Source organism: Somniosus microcephalus, chromosome 9 (assembly GCF_052327205.1).
Source record: "Somniosus microcephalus isolate GS21.2 chromosome 9, FLI_Smic_1.0, whole genome shotgun sequence".
Classification (NCBI taxonomy): domain Eukaryota; kingdom Metazoa; phylum Chordata; class Chondrichthyes; order Squaliformes; family Somniosidae; genus Somniosus; species Somniosus microcephalus.
The window spans coordinates 249,013,133-249,030,374 of record NC_140995.1 but is presented as its reverse complement, the minus strand read 5'-3'; the positions used below and the strand labels follow the sequence as shown (position 1 = coordinate 249,030,374).

General features: G+C 48.5%; 1 protein-coding gene across 6 annotated transcripts in view; it reads right to left on the bottom strand.

Annotated features, from left to right (window-relative positions):
- Positions 1-17,242, bottom strand: part of LOC147113203 (phosphofurin acidic cluster sorting protein 1-like) — a 795,587-nt gene that overhangs the window by 448,721 nt on the left and 329,624 nt on the right. The window lies entirely within an intron of this gene.

Here is a 17,242-nt window from a genome sequence, read left to right as displayed (position 1 = left end):
CTGGTCTGTGTCAGGACAGGTAGAAGTAGAACCATTCAAGCGTCGTCTCTTGGGAGTGACCCATACAGAAGAGGCAGTGGAGGTGGACGGCATGCTCGACACCGAGAAGGCAACGTCGCTCCACAGTCTTGGATCAGGGCAGTCTCGGTGCTTTGGACAGAGCTCAGACTGAAGGGGTTCAAACAGGGAGTTGTGGCAGAGGTGAGCAAAGACCTTGGGGGAGAAATGAAAGTTGGAGATGCTGAGCAGCTGGAGAAGACTGAAGGAGCCAGTTTGGGCTGTGTGAGGAGTGGGGTGATGACAGCAGGTTTGAAGGGGACGCTGAGCAGCTGGAGAAGACTGAAGGAGCCAGATTGGGCTGTGTGAGGAGTGGGGTGATGACAGCAGGTTTGAAGGAGACGCTGAGCAGCTGGAGAAGACTGAAGGAGCCAGATTGGGCTGTGTGAGGAGTGGGGTGATGACAGCAGGTTTGAAGGAGACGCTGAGCAGCTGGAGAAGACTGAAGGAGCCAGATTGGGCTGTGTGAGGAGTGGGGTGATGACAGCAGGTTTGAAGGGGACGCTGAGCAGCTGGAGAAGACTGAAGGAGCCAGATTGGGCTGTGTGAGGAGTGGGGTGATGACAGCAGGTTTGAAGGGGGCGCTGAGCAGCTGGAGAAGACTGAAGGAGCCAGATTGGGCTGTGTGAGGAGTGGGGTGATGGCAGCAGGTTTGAAGGGGACGCTGAGCAGCTGGAGAAGACTGAAGGAGCCAGATTGGGCTGTGTGAGGAGTGGGGTGATGACAGCAGGTTTGAAGGGGACGCTGAGCAGCTGGAGAAGACTGAAGGAGCCAGATTGGGCTGTGTGAGGAGTGGGGTGATGACAGCAGGTTTGAAGGGGACGCTGAGCAGCTGGAAATATTTACGTCAGCGAGCATCGGGGCAAGAAAAAATAACTGTGTCCACTATGATGGGTGCATTTAAAGGGAAGCTAGATAAGAGGGAGAGATGAATAGAAGGGTATGTTGAAAGAGTGAGATGGGAGGAAGCTCGTATTGAGGATAAAGACCAGCATGGACCGCCTGGGCCGAATGGCCTGTTCTCGTGCTGTAGAATTCGATATAAAAGTTGGATGGGAAGTGGATTGAGGCAGTTCTCATGGAATAGAGGGCGGTGAGGAAGAAGGGGTAGAAACTACACAATGATAAGGCTGGAGTGGGGGCTAGGAAGAGGTTGGAACAGGGGGTGAGGGGAGAAGTGGAGGAGCAGTACTGAAACTCCGACACTGCAGCGCTCCCTCAGTACTGACCCTCCGACAGTGCAGCGCTCCCTCAGTACTGCCCCTCCGACAGTGCAGCATTCCCTCAGTACTGCCCCTCCGACAGTGCAGCGCTCCCTCAGTACTGCCCCTCCGACAGTGCAGCGCTCCCTCAGTACTGCCCCTCCGACAGTGCAGCGCTCCCTCAGTACTGCCCCTCCGACAGTGCAGCGCTCCCTCTGTACTGACACTCCGACAGTGCAGCGCTCCCTCTGTACTGACACTCCGACAGTGCAGCGCTCCCTCAGTACTGCCCCTCCGACAGTGCAGCGCTCCCTCAGTACTGCCCCTCCGACAGTGCAGCGCTCCCTCAGTACTGCCCCTCCGACAGTGCAGCACTCCCTCAGTACTGCCCCTCCGACAGTGCAGCACTCCCTCAGTACTGACCCTCCGACAGTGCAGCGCTCCCTCAGTACTGACCCTCCGACAGTGCAGCGCTCCCTCAGTACTGCCCCTCCGACAGTGCAGCGCTCCCTCAGTACTGCCCCTCTGACAGTGCAGCGCTCCCTCTGTACTGACACTCCGACAGTGCAGCGCTCCCTCAGTACTGCCCCTCCGACAGTGCAGCGCTCCCTCAGTACTGCCCCTCCGACAGTGCAGCGCTCCCTCAGTACTGCCCCTCCGACAGTGCAGCGCTCCCTCAGTACTGCCCCTCCGACAGTGCAGCGCTCCCTCAGTACTGCCCCTCCGACAGTGCAGCGCTCCCTCAGTACTGCCCCTCCGACAGTGCAGCACTCCCTCAGTACTGCCCCTCCGACAGTGCAGCACTCCGTCAGTACTGCCCCTCCGACAGTTCAGCACTCCCTCGCCCCGGTACCGGAGTGATAGCCTGGATTCCATGCTGAGGTCTTGGAATGGGGTTTGAACACACAACATTCTGTCTCAGAAGTGAGAATTCTATCAAATGAGCCAAGCTGCTATATTCAACCTGGAAGTGTAAGTACAAGTATGATTAAAGGCACGGTATTAACGCTGGCCTTTGAGCCTAAGGCCCATTCTCATGAGAAGTGGCTCCTGTACACAGAGAACACAAACAGAAAAACACAACACACAGTAAAAATCACCATTTTCAATTGGCTGGAAACTGTGAGTTTTTTAAATATTTGTTCATGGAATGTGGGCGTCGCTGGCAAGGCCAGCATTTATTGCCCGTCCCTCGTTGCCCTTGAGAAGGTGGTGGTGAGCTGCCTTCTTGAACCGCTGCAGTCCGTGTGGTGAAGGTACTCCCACAGTGCTGTTAGGGAGGGAGTTCCAGGATTTTGACCCAGCGACGATGAAGGAACAGCGATATACTTCCAAGTCAGGATGGTGTGTGACTTGGAGGGGAACTTGGAGGTGACGGTGTTCCCATGCGCCTGCTGCCCTTGTCCTTCTAGGTGGTAGAGGACTGGATTAGGGCATGGACGTATAAAAGTCCAGATGCCGGTCCCATTATTCGAGTTAATATGCTCAGTATGTGGCTATGCATACCTATCTATACAGAGTGACTGATAACAGCGCTGGGAAATAGAAGGAATGTTCCAGACCATGTGGAAAATATCATTCAGGAAAATATTTTCAGTCATACATTGTTGGTAAAGAATCAAATCCGAATCAACAGGAAGACTAGACTTAGAAGGTTCACCACATCTCCCCAGTGGCTGTGTTGGTGAAGGAAGTGAGTGATGGAGTCAGACTGTTGGTATGTGCTGAGTGAGCTGCTGTCAGCAGTGGGGGCACTACCGTCGATCTCAATGTCCCTGGGTAAGGGAGGGGAAGAACTAACCTGGCTTCCTCTGCTGATCCCTGGAGGTGTGCGGACATCCGGCAAGGACAGAACGGGGCACAACTGGAATGCCCGACCGGCTGCTATGAATACCCTGCCCACAATCATGGCGGAAGTCTCATAGAATAGAATCAATCATTGAAATTTACGGCACAGAAGGAGGCCATTCGGCCCATCGTGTCTGTGCCAGCCGAAAAATAGCTCTCCAGCCTAATCCCACTTTCCAGCTCTTGGTCCATAGCCCTGAAGGTTACGGCACTTCAAGTGTATATCCAAGTACAGGCTGTGAGTTCCAGACCCCCACCACCCTCTGCGTGAAAAATGTTCCCCTCAAATCCCCTCTAATCCTTCTACCAATTACTTTAAATCTCTGCCCCCTGGTTATTGACCTCTCTGCTAGGGGAAATCGGTCCTTCCTATCCACTCGATCTGGGCCCCTCATAATTTTATACACCTCGATTAAATCTCCCCTCAGCCTCCTCTGGTTCAAAGAAAACAACCCCAGCCTCTCCAATCTTTCCCCATAGCTAAAATTCTCCAGTCCTGGCCACGTCTCCTCTGGGGCTCTCCTGTTCAGCTGCCGTAACTTTGCTCAAACCCCGTTATTGTGGATATCCAAAGTTTCCAACGAGGAGAATCCCCCAAGGAAATTCCTGGCGTCAGTGCTTAGGCTTGCACATGAAGAATGACCCATTAGGCAAGGTACCAGAAGATGTACTTGTCCATAGAAATATATCAAAGCAGCACTCCATCTTTAAGCAACTGGGCGAAAAAGAGACAGCTTTGACACATTATAACAGTGACTGTAAAGCACTTTGAGGCGTCGGTGGTCGTGAAAGTCTTTCTTTATTAACAGAAGCCATAACTTTAACAAAAGCAAACTACTGTGGATGCTGGATATCTGAATATAAAAACAGAAAACATCTGCTGAATGAAGTGATGCTGTGAATGGGTTTTGAACTTGCATTTTAAAGCCCTCGTTGGATTTTAAACACAGTGCCGTACCGTTTCACCTCTGGGACCACATTAAAATTATGGCAGCATCTGTGGAGGGAGAAACAGAGCTAACGTTTCAGGTCGGTGACCTTTCATCAGAACTGGAACTAGCCATTCTGACAAAAGGTCACCGACCTGAAACGTTAGCTCTGTTTCTCCCTCCACAGATGCTGCCATAATTTTAACGTGGTCCCAGAGGTGAAACGGTACGGCACTGTGTTTAAAATCCAACGAGGGCTTTAAAATGCAAGTTCAAAACCCATTCACAGCATCACTTCATTCAGCTAGATACTGCGATGAGTGGGAGCTTAGGTGTCTATGAAAAGATAAGCTAGATGGGGGCGAGTGGTCTCTCTCATCTGTACTGACCTTTGTGATATTAAACAAGCATATTCAGAGTTTACACTGCTGGAGTGATCCACAGACGGTCAATAGATTAGCACCACTTCTGATCATGGCCCTTATAGCACTTGTGTGTGAGTGAGTGAGTGAGTGTGAGTGTGTGTGAGAGTGTGTGAGAGTGTGTGCGTGTGCGTGTGTATATATGAGTGTGTGCGTGTGCGTGCGTGCGTGCATGTGTGTGTGTGTGTACGAGTGTGGGTGAGTGTGAGTGTGTGTGTGTGTGAGTTTGTGTGTGTGTACGAGTGTGGGTGAGTGTGTGTGTGAGTGAGTGAGTGAGTGAGTGAGTGAGTGAGTGAGTGTGTGTGTGAGTGAGTGTGAGTTTGTGTGTGTGAGTGAGTGTGAGTTTGTGTGTGTGTGTGAGTTTGTGTGTGTGTGAGTTTGTGTGTGTGTACGAGTGTGGGTGAGTGTGAGTGTGTGAGTGTGTGTGTGTGTGAGTTTGTGTGTGTGTACGAGTGTGGGTGAGTGTGTGTGTGAGTGAGTGAGTGAGTGAGTGAGTGAGTGAGTGTGTGTGTGTGTGTACGAGTGTGGGTGAGTGTGTGTGTGAGTGAGTGAGTGAGTGAGTGAGTGTGTGTGTGTGTGTGTGTGTACGAGTGTGGGTGAGTGTGAGTGTGTGAGTGTGTGTGTGTGTGAGTTTGTGTGTGTGTACGAGTGTGGGTGAGTGTGTGTGTGAGTGAGTGAGTGAGTGAGTGAGTGTGTGTGTGTGTGTATATATGAGTGTGTGTGAGTGTATGAGTGTGTATGAGTGTGAGTGAGTGTGAGTGAGTGTGAGTTTGTGTGTGTGTGTGAGTTTGTGTGTGTGTATGAGTGAGTGTGTGACAGTGAGTGTGTGTGTGTGTGTGTGTGTGACAGCGAGTGTGAGTGTGTGACAGTGAGTGTGTGTGAGTGAGTGTGTGTGTGTGTGAGAGAGAGTGAGTGAGTGAGAGTGTGTGTGTGTATGTGTGAAAGAGAGTGTGTGTGTGTGAGAGAGAGTGAGTGAGTGAGTGTGTGTGTGTATGTGTGAGAGAGAGTGTGTGTGTGAGTGAGTGTGAGTGTCTGTGTGAATGTGTGTGTTTGTGAGTGTGTCTGTGTGTGTTTGTGTCTGTGTGTGTGTGTCTGCATGTAATTGTGTGAGTGTGTGTGAGCGTCTGTGTGTGTGTTTGTTTGTGAGAGTGTGTCTGTGTCTGTGTGTGTGTGTGTGTGTGTGTGTGTGTCTGTGTAGCCGAAAGTGCACAGACTGTGCTCCGCAAACCATGGCACACCTTCACAGACACACAAGGATCGACTTTCACCTTGCACCCCAGTGTTGTAATTAGGTTTATTTAGGGGCTGTAATGCCAGGGGCACCACGGGTGGAAAACCAGGGGCCACAGATGTACCCTGATTATTGCTTGCTCCGCAAGGATGTTCTCTTTCCAGGCCCCTGCTGCTGGGCAATCACTCAGCATGTTCATCATCTGTGTGAGGGGTAGACCACAGAGCTGCTGTATCAGGGTCTGGTCCACACAATTCACCCAGCATGGACAGTTCAATAAGAAACATAGAAGATAGGAGCAGGAGTAGGCCATTCGGCCCCTCGAGCCTGCTCCGCCATTCAATGAGATCATGGCTGATCATCCAAATTCAGTACCCTGTCCCTGCTTTCTCCCCATATCCCTTGATCCCTTTAGCCTTAAGAAATATATCCAACTCCTTCTTGAATATATTTAATGAATTGGCCTCAACTGCCTTCTGTGGTAGAGAATTCCACAGGTTCACCACTCTCTGGGTGAAGAAATTCCTCCTCATCTCTGTCCTAAATGGCTTACCACTTATCCTTAGACTGTGACCCCTGGTTCTGGACTCCCCGCCATCGGGAACATCCTTCCTGCATCTAGTCTGTCTAGTCCTGTTAGAATTTTATAAGTTTCAATGAGATCCCCTCTCATTCTTCTAAACTCCAGCGAGTACAAGCCCAATCGACCCAATCTCTCCTCATATGTCATTCCTGCCATCCCAGGTATCAGTCTGGTGAATCTTTGCTGCACTCCCTCCATGGCAAGAACATCCTTCCTCAGGTAAGGCGATCAAAACCGCACACAATACTCAAGGTGCGGTCTCACCAAGGCCCTGTACAACTGCAGCAAGACATCCTTGTTCCTGTACTCGAACCCTCTCGCTACGAAGGCCAACATACCATTTGCCTTCTTAACCGCCTGCTGCACCTGCATGCTTACCTTCAGCGACTGGTGCACAAGGACACCCTTGAAGAAAAACTTGCATTTCTATAGCGCCTTTCACGACCTCAGGATGTCCCAAAGCACTTTACAGCCAATGAAGTACTTTTTGAAGTGTAGCCGCTGTTATAATGTAGGAAACGCAGCAGACAATTTGCGCACAGCAAGCTCCCACAAACAGCAATGTGATAACCACCAGCTAATCTGGTTTTTAGTGCTGTTGGTTGAGGGATAAATATTGGCCAACAGCAACTCCACTGCTCTTCTTCGAAATATGCCATGGGATCTTTTGCGTCCACCTGAGAGAGCAAACGGGGCCTCAGCTTAACGTCTCATGCAAAAGACGGCTCCTCCGACAGTGCAGCGCTCCCTCAGTACTGCCCCTCCGACGGTGCAGCACTCCCTCAGTACTGCCCCTCCGACAGTGCAGCGCTCCCTCAGTACTGCCCCTCCGACAGTGCAGCGCTCCCTCAGTACTGCCCCTCCGACAGTGCAGCACTCCCTCAGTACTGCTCCTCCAACAGTGCAGCGCTCCCTCAGTACTGCCCCTCCGACAGTGCAGCACTCCCTCAGTACTGCCCCTCCGACAGTGCAGCGCTCCCTCAGTACTGCCCCTCCGACAGTGCAGCGCTCCCTCAGTACTGCCCCTCCGACAGTGCAGCACTCCCTCAGTACTGCCCCTCCGACAGTGCAGCGCTCCCTCAGTACTGCCCCTCCGACAGTGCAGCGCTCCCTCAGTACTGCCCCTCCGACAGTGCAGCGCTCCCTCAGTACTGCCCCTCCGACAGTGCAGCGCTCCCTCAGTACTGCCCCTCCGACAGTGCAGCGCTCCCTCAGTACTGCCCCTTGTACAGTGCAGCGCTCCCTCAGTACTGCCCCTCCGACAGTGCAGCGCTCCCTCAGTACTGCCCCTCCGACAGTGCAGCGCTCCCTCTGCACTGCACTGGAGTGTCAGCCTAGATTTTTGTGCTCAAGTCCCTGGCGGGGGACTTGAACCCACAACTTTCTGACGCCGAGGCAATGGTGCTGACCACTTTTTTTTTATATTATACTTTATTGAACATTAAGAACATTTACAACATCGTGATCATTACATTGTGTGATACAAATCAATTCCACCGCTCTGCACAGCCATTCCGCCACCACATTTTAACATCAAAACCTGAAGTTTAATTTGTCACCTGTAACATATATTAATCGATTGTACTTTAAAAATTGGTTGTAAAATACTGTCCTTAAATTCCTTTCTGAATAAAACATCCACAGAGCCTTATAATGATCTTTTAGCTTATATTTAAAATACTCTTTTAGATTGATTCTCCTCCCCTTAAAAAACAGAGCATTCCTTCTTTGCACAATCACGAATCTAGCCAAACTGAACATTAAATTAATTACCGCTCCGCTAGACTCGGGCAGACTCTCCTGCAAACCCCATCTCAAAATTGAGTCCCACGGGATTCCCATTCTCGCTCTTCGGTCCCCACCCAGCAAAAAAGCTTCACACAACTGTCGAACATAGTACTTAAAGTCATTTAACTGCGGACATAACACCAGTAAATGGGACAGAGTCTCATCCCGTGTCCCACACATTGGGCAAGTTGCCGCCTCCACTCGTCCAATCTTGCACAAGACCGTCATGGTAAAAATCCGGTTATGAGCCAATTTGAAATCCAGTTCAATCCATTCTGGGCATTTAAAATTTGCCCACACTCCCTTCCAAATCCTGTTGAAGTCCAGCTGTGGGTATATACTCTGCCAAAACTCCTGACCAGCAGGTGTCTTGAATCTCCATTCTCTGAATACCTCATAGAAATCTCGAGTATTACAGTTGTCAAATTGGACCAACTCTCCCCCTTTCTCCAGTACAAAGCTTGGAAAATCAGGACGCATTTTACTTCCTTTGGAGATTTCCACATTTATTTCTTCCATCCAATCCTGTGGCATTGCCCTCACAATCTTCTCATACATGATTCCTATTGCTTTTCCTTCTACCTCCTGATCCTCCTCCCACACCATGTCCCTCACTATCGCTTCCGGCAACCAACCTGGAATTACCTCGTATAATACATCTTTCACAGATATAATCCCAGCTTTTATAAAAGCTTGATTAAATAAAACCTCTCCTTCGATGTTGACCCACCTGTTCAAAAATAAGGGCTGTTCTAAAAATTCCTCAGCCCCCTTGGGCATAAACTGCACACTTTTTAAAAATTGGGCCCAAGTCTCTACAACCCCCTTATAAAACCTAGGGAGAAGCTTAATCGATTTCAAAAACATATTATTGTATTCCATATACAATATCCCCTGCCCTCCTATCCCACTTCGTTTAAAAAAATGCTCAAAACAACTCTTCCAAAAACTTGTATTTGACTTCTGAAGAAATCGCTTCACCCATTTGATTCTAAAGGATTTGTTCTTCAAATCAATATCTGGAAAATTGAGTCCTCCCTGATTTCTCCATCCAATGATGGTATTGTATGCCACCAAGGCTGGTCTCCCTTCCCATAAAAACCTCACACAAGCCTCTCGGATGGACTTTTCTGCCCACTGAGGAGTATCCTCCACCGTTCAGAGAAGGTTCACTCGGTTGATTCCAGAGGTGAGGGGGTTGACGTATGAGGGAAGGTTGAGTAGGTTGGGACTCTACTGATTGGAGGTCAGAAGAATGAGAGGCGATCTTATCGAAACATATAAGATTGTGAGGGGGCTTGATCGGGTGGATGCGGGGAGGATGTTTCCACTGATGGGTGAGACTAGAACTAGGGGGCATAATCTAAGAATAAGGGGCTGCCCTTTCAAAACTGAGATGAGGAGAAACTTCTTCACTCAGAGGGCAGTAAATCTATGGAATTTGCTACCCCAGAAAGCTGTGGAAGCTGCAACATTAAATAAATTTAAAATGGAGATAGACATTTTCCTAGCAGATAAGGGAATTAGGGGTTACGGGGAGAGGGCAGGGAAGTGGACGTGAGTCTAGATTCAGATCAGCCATGATCCTATTGAATGGCGGAGCAGGCCCGAGGGGCCGTATGGCCTACTCCTGCTCCTACTTCTTATGTTCTCTTATGTCAATAAATACCATAGCTTAGATAGCAGGAGAGCAGACACCTCTGTCGCTCTTCCTTGCACTTTCAACCACCTTCTTTCCCATCTTCCCAAAATCTTTTTAATTTTCATAACCTACGGTTCCCAATTTAATCGATCCACTTCATCCGTGTCTTTCTTGCACCCCATATGCACCCCCAGAACTTCCAAAACCTCCACCACCTTAAAGGGACATTCCCCCTACCATTCCCCCCTACCCCTCCCTGCAACCAGGCATTGGGACTTACTATAATTCACTCTGGCTCCTGAAGCTCTACAATATTCCTCCACTACCTCCATAGCTTTCCTCACTGACTCCCCATTTCTCAATGTTAAGGTTGTGTCATCTGCATATTGGTGTATCACTGACACCAGCCCAGAACTGGGGACCACAATCCCAACTACACCTTGTTTCTTTCGCATCATGTAACCTAATGGATCTGCTACCAATGTGTACAACAATGGGGACAGGGGACAACCTTGTCTCACTGATCACTGTATCGGAAAATACTTGGATTACATTTAACGCAGCTAAATATGTTTGAATAAAAAATCCTTATCCACTGAATGAAATTTTCCTTGAAACCAAATGCTTCCAAAACCTTCAATAAAAACTCATGAGAGACCCTATCAAAGGCATTCTCTTGATCAATCTTTAATACATAAGCCTCCCTCCCACTCTCTTCCATGAGCTCTATCGCATCTCGGATTGAGACCAGAGTCTGTGATGTCCCAGCCTATGGCTCCATAGGACTGAGAGGGCCAAACTATCTCCGGTAACACCTCCTTCAAACGATAACCCTCGCCAAGATCTTATAATCTTGGAAAGCAGTGACAGGATCGGACGAAGTCAACATGGATTTACAAAAGGTAAATCATGCTTGACTAATCTACTGGAATTTTTTGAGGATGTAACTGGTAAAATAGATAAGGGAGAACCAGTGGATGTGGTGTATTTGGACTTTCAGAAGGCTTTCGATAAGGTCCCACATAAGAGATTAGCGTGCAAAATTAAGGCACATGGGATTGGGGGCAAGGTATTCACTTGGATAGAGAACTGGTTGGCGGACAGAAAGCAAAGAGTTGGAATAAATGGGTCGTTTTCCGAGTGGCAGGCAGTGACTAGTGGGGTACCGCAAGGATCGGTCCTAGGACCCCAGCTGTTCACAATATATATTAATGATCTGGACGAGGGAATTGGATGTAATATCTCCAAATTTGCAGACGACACAAAGCTGGGTGGGAGGGTATGCTGTGAGGAGGATGTCGTGAAACTCCAGTACGATTTGGACAGGTTGGGTGATTGGGCAGAAACATGGCAAATGCACTATAATGTGGATAAATGTGAGGTTATCCACTTTGGTGGCAAAAACAGGAAGGCAGATTATTATTTGAATGGCAATAGATTGGGAGAAGGGGAAGTGCAAAGAGACCTGGGTGTTCTTGTGCACCAGTCGCTGAAGGTAAGCATGCAGGTGCAGCAGGCGGTTAAGAAGGCAAATGGTATGTTGGCCTTCGTAGCAAGAGGGTTCAAGTACAGGAACAAGGATGTCTTGCTACAGTTGTACAGGGCCTTGGTGAGACCGCACCTTGAGTATTGTGTGCAGTTTTGGTCGCCTTACCTGAGGAAGGACATTCTTGCCATGGAAGGAGTGCAGCGAAGATTCACCAGGCTGATACCTGGGATGGCAGGAATGACATATGAGGAGAGATTGTGTCGATTGGGCTTATACTCACTGGAGTTTAGAAGATTGAGAGGGGATCTCATCGAAACCTATAAAATTCTGTCAGGCCTGGACAGACTAGATGCAGGAAGGATGTTTCTGATGGCCGGGGAGTCCAGAACCAGGGGTCATAGTCTAAGGATAAGGGGTAAGCCATTTAGGACTGAAATGAGGAGGAATTTCTTCACCCAGAGAGTGGTGAATCTGTGGAATTCTCTGCCACAGAGGGCGGTGGAGGCCAGTTCATTAAATATATTCAAGAAGGAGTTGGATATATTTCTTAAAGCTAAAGGGATCAAGGGATATGGAGAGAAGGCAGGGACAGGGGACTGAATTTGGATGATCAGCCATGATCTCACTGAATGGCGGAGCAGGCTCAAAGGGCCGAATGGCCTACTCCTGCTCCTATCTTCTATGTTTCTATGTTAATCCACATTTAATAATGTGATGGGCCTCCAATTCTTCAGATCCCGTCTATCCCCTTTATTTTTATATAAGCTAAACTTATGATACCTCTCCTCATAGATGGGGCCAGGTTTCCCTCAATTTTAATTTCCTTAAAAACTTCTAAGATCAATGGACATAAAATCTCGAAAAATTCTTCATAAAATTCTGCACTTAGTCCATCGGACCCTGGGCTTTCCCCCCCCCCCTTCATTCCACTTATTGCTACTTTTATTTCCGCTAATCCTACTTCTTTGTCACACATGCTTCCCTCATCCACCTTTAAACCCTCTTCAACAAAAGCAGTAACCTTCTCCATCGCCAAATTGGAAATGTCTTCTTTTGTATATAACTCTTGATAAAAGCTGCTAGCTGCCTCTAAAATCTCCCCACTTTCATGAATGATCTTCTCCCCAACCTTCAACTCTTCAATTAACGATAATCTCTGTCGCAGATTCTCTTGCTCTAGAAAATATCTAGTGTATCTTTCGCCCTCCAATGCATCTCTAGCCTTTGCACGGAGAATGGCCCTGTTGTGTATGTACCTTTAAGAGAATAACTGGTCTCAGACGGCAGTAACCACCCTTGTATAAAAGGCGCTAGTGAGCCTCTGTTGTTTTTAGTTTCACTATTGACTTCCACCAGTAAAGACGTGTTTTGTTTAACTCTGCTGTCCGTGTCTCAATCAATCACGGACATAATACTGGCGACGAGCAGATACGAACCTACCTACAGTCTGCACCACCTCCTGGGATCCATTCCTACAGCGAAGTGAGCAGAGGTCGAGGCCAGAAAGAAAAGAAAGTAAGAGGCAGTAGAAACGGGCGTCAACCGTGGGCATCCGCCCTGTGTTGCAGAGTTGAAGATTGCTGGAGAAGCTGTCGGATGCGGGGCCTGGTTCCTGTCGACGGTGCTTCAGCGAATCGGGCTGGTGGCAGGTAGTGCACTGATCCTTCCTGGGCTGCGGCGGTCGCGAACTCGAGCGGGTGGTTTGCAACGGGGCCGAGCAGCGTTGTCGGGAAGAAGAGAGAGAGAGGGTGGAGCACACAGGGCGCGGCCGGTGCTACGAAGCCGGGCTGCGTATAGACCCGCGAAGAGGGAGGCAAGAGTCCCACAGGGTTGTTCCACAACGGGAAAATAATTTTAAAAAAATATATTATTAAACGTGCAAGAAACTGTGGAAAGCAGCGCTAACAACAGCGGGGAAGAAGGCAAAGCGTGGGAGGCGCCATTTTAGATTTGCAAGATGCCGAAGACTGGCTGTATCACTGCTTTTGATAGTACAATAGAGGACTGGACCACGTATGTGGAAAGAGTCGAGGTATATTTCGAGGCAAACGAAATAGCGGAGGAGAAAAAGGCATCGATATTGTTAAACTTAATGGCCGCTAGAACGTACGGCCTATTGCGGGACCTGATTACTCCAGCCAAACTGAAGGCGAAGAGTTTTAACGAAATTGTTGCTGTCCTACAGGAACACCTAAACCCTGCACCGCTGTTGATAGCAGAAAGATTTAAATTCCACAGGAGAACTCAGCACAAAGATGAGAGCAATGCTGAGTATCTTACGGAACTACGCAAGCTATCAAAGCACTGCCAGTTCGGAGCAGGACTGGCAGATACCCTACGGGACAAATTTGTCTGTGGACTCCTGAGTGAAGGAACACAGAAGTTACTCTCAGAGAAAGAGCTGACGCTAGATAAGGCTTTCAGCGTGGCAGTATCGTATGAAGCATCAGCCAGGGGAGCTGCAGAAATACAACAAAAACCACAGGAATACGGCACCCACGAAATGACACGGGGATTTGCAAAATGTTATCGCTGCGGCAGAACTAACCATGACCAGAAGGACTGCTGGTCCAAACACAAAATATGCAGGCAATGCGGGAAGATGGGACACATTGCACGAGTTTGCAGGTCTGGGAAGAAGACCAGCGGCAACAAAAAGGCTACTAAGGAACTGTACAAGAAAGTACAAAAGATGACGGACAGTAGTTCCGAAGACCAGATGAGCGATAGTGAATCCGGGAACAGGAGACTAAGCTGTCTCAAACTTCACAATGTAATCGCAAAAGAGGATCACCGAACCATTTGGGTCACCCTCACGATAGCAGGGTCCCAAGTTAAAATGGAATTGGATACAGGATCAGCGCTAACCGCCATGAATCGACGAGACTACGAGCGGCTATTTTCACACATACCCTTGAGAGAGACATCCATCATCTTGACGACGTATACAGGGCAAAAAGTATACCCCAGAGGAAAAATAAGGGTGCCTGTCGAATACAACGGCAAGAAAATAAGGAAATTGTATCTCTACATACTGCCAAATGGTGGACCACCGTTATTGGGACGGGAATGGGTCAGGAAGATAAACTTAGATTGGCACTCCATTCATGCAATGACGGTGGACGGTAAAAAAGATGAAGACGTCACTCCTGGACGATTGTCAACAATCTTAACTAACGCCAAAGAGGTGTTTCAACAAGAACTGGGCACGCTTAAAAGCGTAACCGCCTCGATAAAAATAGAAGAGAATGCAGTTCCCAAGTTTTTCAAAGCAAGACCGGTACCATATGCAATTCGCCCAGCCGTCGAGGCAGAGCTGGAGAATCTGGAGAAGGCGGGCGTGTTGTCTAAGGTCGACTGGAGCGAGTGGGCGACACCCATCGTTCCTGTCATGAAGAAAACGTTAAGCAGTAAGTCCAGGGAGCCAAGGAAGATTCGCATCTGTGGGGATTTCAAGGTGACGGTGAACCCAGTCCTTCACACAGTACAATATCCTCTTCCAAGGATAGAAGACATCTTCGCCTCACTGTCTGGAGGGAAGCGTTTTACAAAAATTGACCTAGCGCAAGCATATTTGCAGATGGAGGTTGAAGAGTCCTCTAGGAAGTATCTCACGATAAACACTCACAAAGGTCTTTACCAGTATCATCGATTGGTATTCGGAGTAGCATCGGCTCCGGCGATATGGCAAAGAGTGATGGAACAAGTCCTGCAAGGGATTCCGGGGACTCAGTGTTACTTGGACGACATCCTTGTGACGGGTGAAGATGACAGTGAACACCTTAACAACCTAGAACAGGTGCTCACTAGACTACGGGAACATGGGCTGCGAGCCAACCGCCCCAAGTGCGAATTTTTAAAGAAACAGATATCGTATTGTGGCCACGTGATTGATGAAGAGGGGTTACATAAGTCCCCTGACAAAATTGAAGCGGTTGTTAAGGCCCCAGCGCCTGAAAATGTGTCGCAACTGAGGTCATTCCTCGGATTGGTGAATTACTATCATAAGTTTTTGCCGAATTTGTCGACAATTCTGCACCCACTGAACGCCCTGCTACGAACGGGGGTAGCATGGAAATGGAGCGATGATTGTAAGCGTGCTTTTCAGAAGAGTAAGGACTTAATCACTTCAAGGGAAGTATTGGCTCACTACAACCCAGCACTGCCGATCAGACTGGCGTGTGATGCGTCTCCCTACGGCATTGGGGCGGTACTGTCACATAAATTCCTTGATGGTTGAGAGGCCGATAGCTTTTGCGTCACGCTCATTAACTTCTGCCGAGCGTAACTACGCCCAGATTGACAGAGAGGCCCTCAGCCTAGTGTGGGGGGTGAAGAAGTTCAATCACTACCTGCACGGTCAAAAATTTACTCTACTAACCGATCATCAACCTCTTGTCTCCATTTTCAACCCTCAGAAGGGCGTACCGATAATGACAGCACAACGGCTGCAGAGATGGTCCCTTTTCCTAGGGGCACACCAATATGACATCGAGTACAAAGGAACTAAACAGCATGGAAATGCTGATGGATTGTCACGCCTATCGTTGCCGACGGTGGAAGAAGAAGACCTTGCAGTGGATCCAATGGAGTTATTCCACTCGACCATAGTCGAATGTCTCCCTGTGACGAATGCAAACATAGAAAAGGAAGCACGGAATGACCCGACACTATCACGGGTCTATGATTTAACGGTGATGGGATGGCCAGCACATGGCGAACCACTGCTGCCAGCATTCTCGCCGAGAAGAGAACAGCTGTCAGTGTGCAGAGGAACCTTGATGTGTGGATCCAGAGTAGTAATTCCACCTAAGTTGACGGATAGAGTGCTCAATGAGCTTCATGAGGGTCATCTGGGTGGGGTAAAAATTAAGAACTTAGCCAGAGCGTTTGTGTGGTGGCCGGGAATCGATAGAGAAATCGAAGAGATGACCAAGAGCTGTGCAGGATGCCAGAAAGTCCAAAACGCCCCACCACAAGCTCCTCTGCATCCATGGGAGTGGCCCTCATCTCCATGGCAAAGGGTGCACATTGATTTTGCTGGTCCCTTCATGGACTCGGTGTTTTTAATTGCGGTGGATGCACATTCAAAGTGGCCAGAGGTAATAAAAATGTCCTCAACCACCACGGAAAAAACTATCACAGTTTTACGAACCATATTCGCCAGAAATGGGCTGCCTGAACAGATTTGCTCTGACAATGGACCACAGTTTGTGTCTGAAGAGTTCCGGAGGTTCTTAAAGAACAATGGTGTTAAGCATTACACATCTGCCCCATATCATCCAGCCACTAATGGATTGGCCGAGAGGTTTGTCCAAACATTCAAGAAGGCTATCAAGGCAATGTGTAATGAAGATATACCCCTACAACACAAGGTGGACAACTTCTTGTTTGCCTACCGGAATGCGACACATGCAGTTACCAACCAAACTCCAGCCATGATGTTCTTCAATCGAAGACTACGATGCCGCTTGGATTTGGTTAAGCCAAACGTCCGAAGAGATGTGGAGAACAGGCAGTTTCAGAATATGAATGAAAGGCCGACCAGGAGTTTTAAGATAGGTCAACCAGTTTTGGCCCAGGACTACCGCACTGAGAAATGGCAGCCAGGAACGATTTGTACACGACAAGGACCTCTCATGTATACCATGGACGTTGGGGAGAGCATTGTAAGACGCCATGCTGACCAGATTCTAGAGTCACTGGAAAACGTCAACTCCACACCACGATCTGATACACCTGGCAATGAAATCGACGTTCCAATTGCAACTACCGCAGAACCGGTAATATTGGAAGCAGATGAACCAAACAACGACATTGATCCCGACTCAACATTGCCAGAAGAACCTGATACCCCAAAGAGGCGTTATCCAGACAGAATCAGGAAGCCTCCTCAAAGACTGAACATATAATTGCTTAAACTTAACCAATGTATCTTGCAACAGTAATTGTGATTGTAATTAGTTATCATTTAGTTGTTAAATGAATGTTATGTACTGTTTATCTAAAAGGGGAGGAATTGTTGTGTATGTACCTTTAAGAGAATAACTG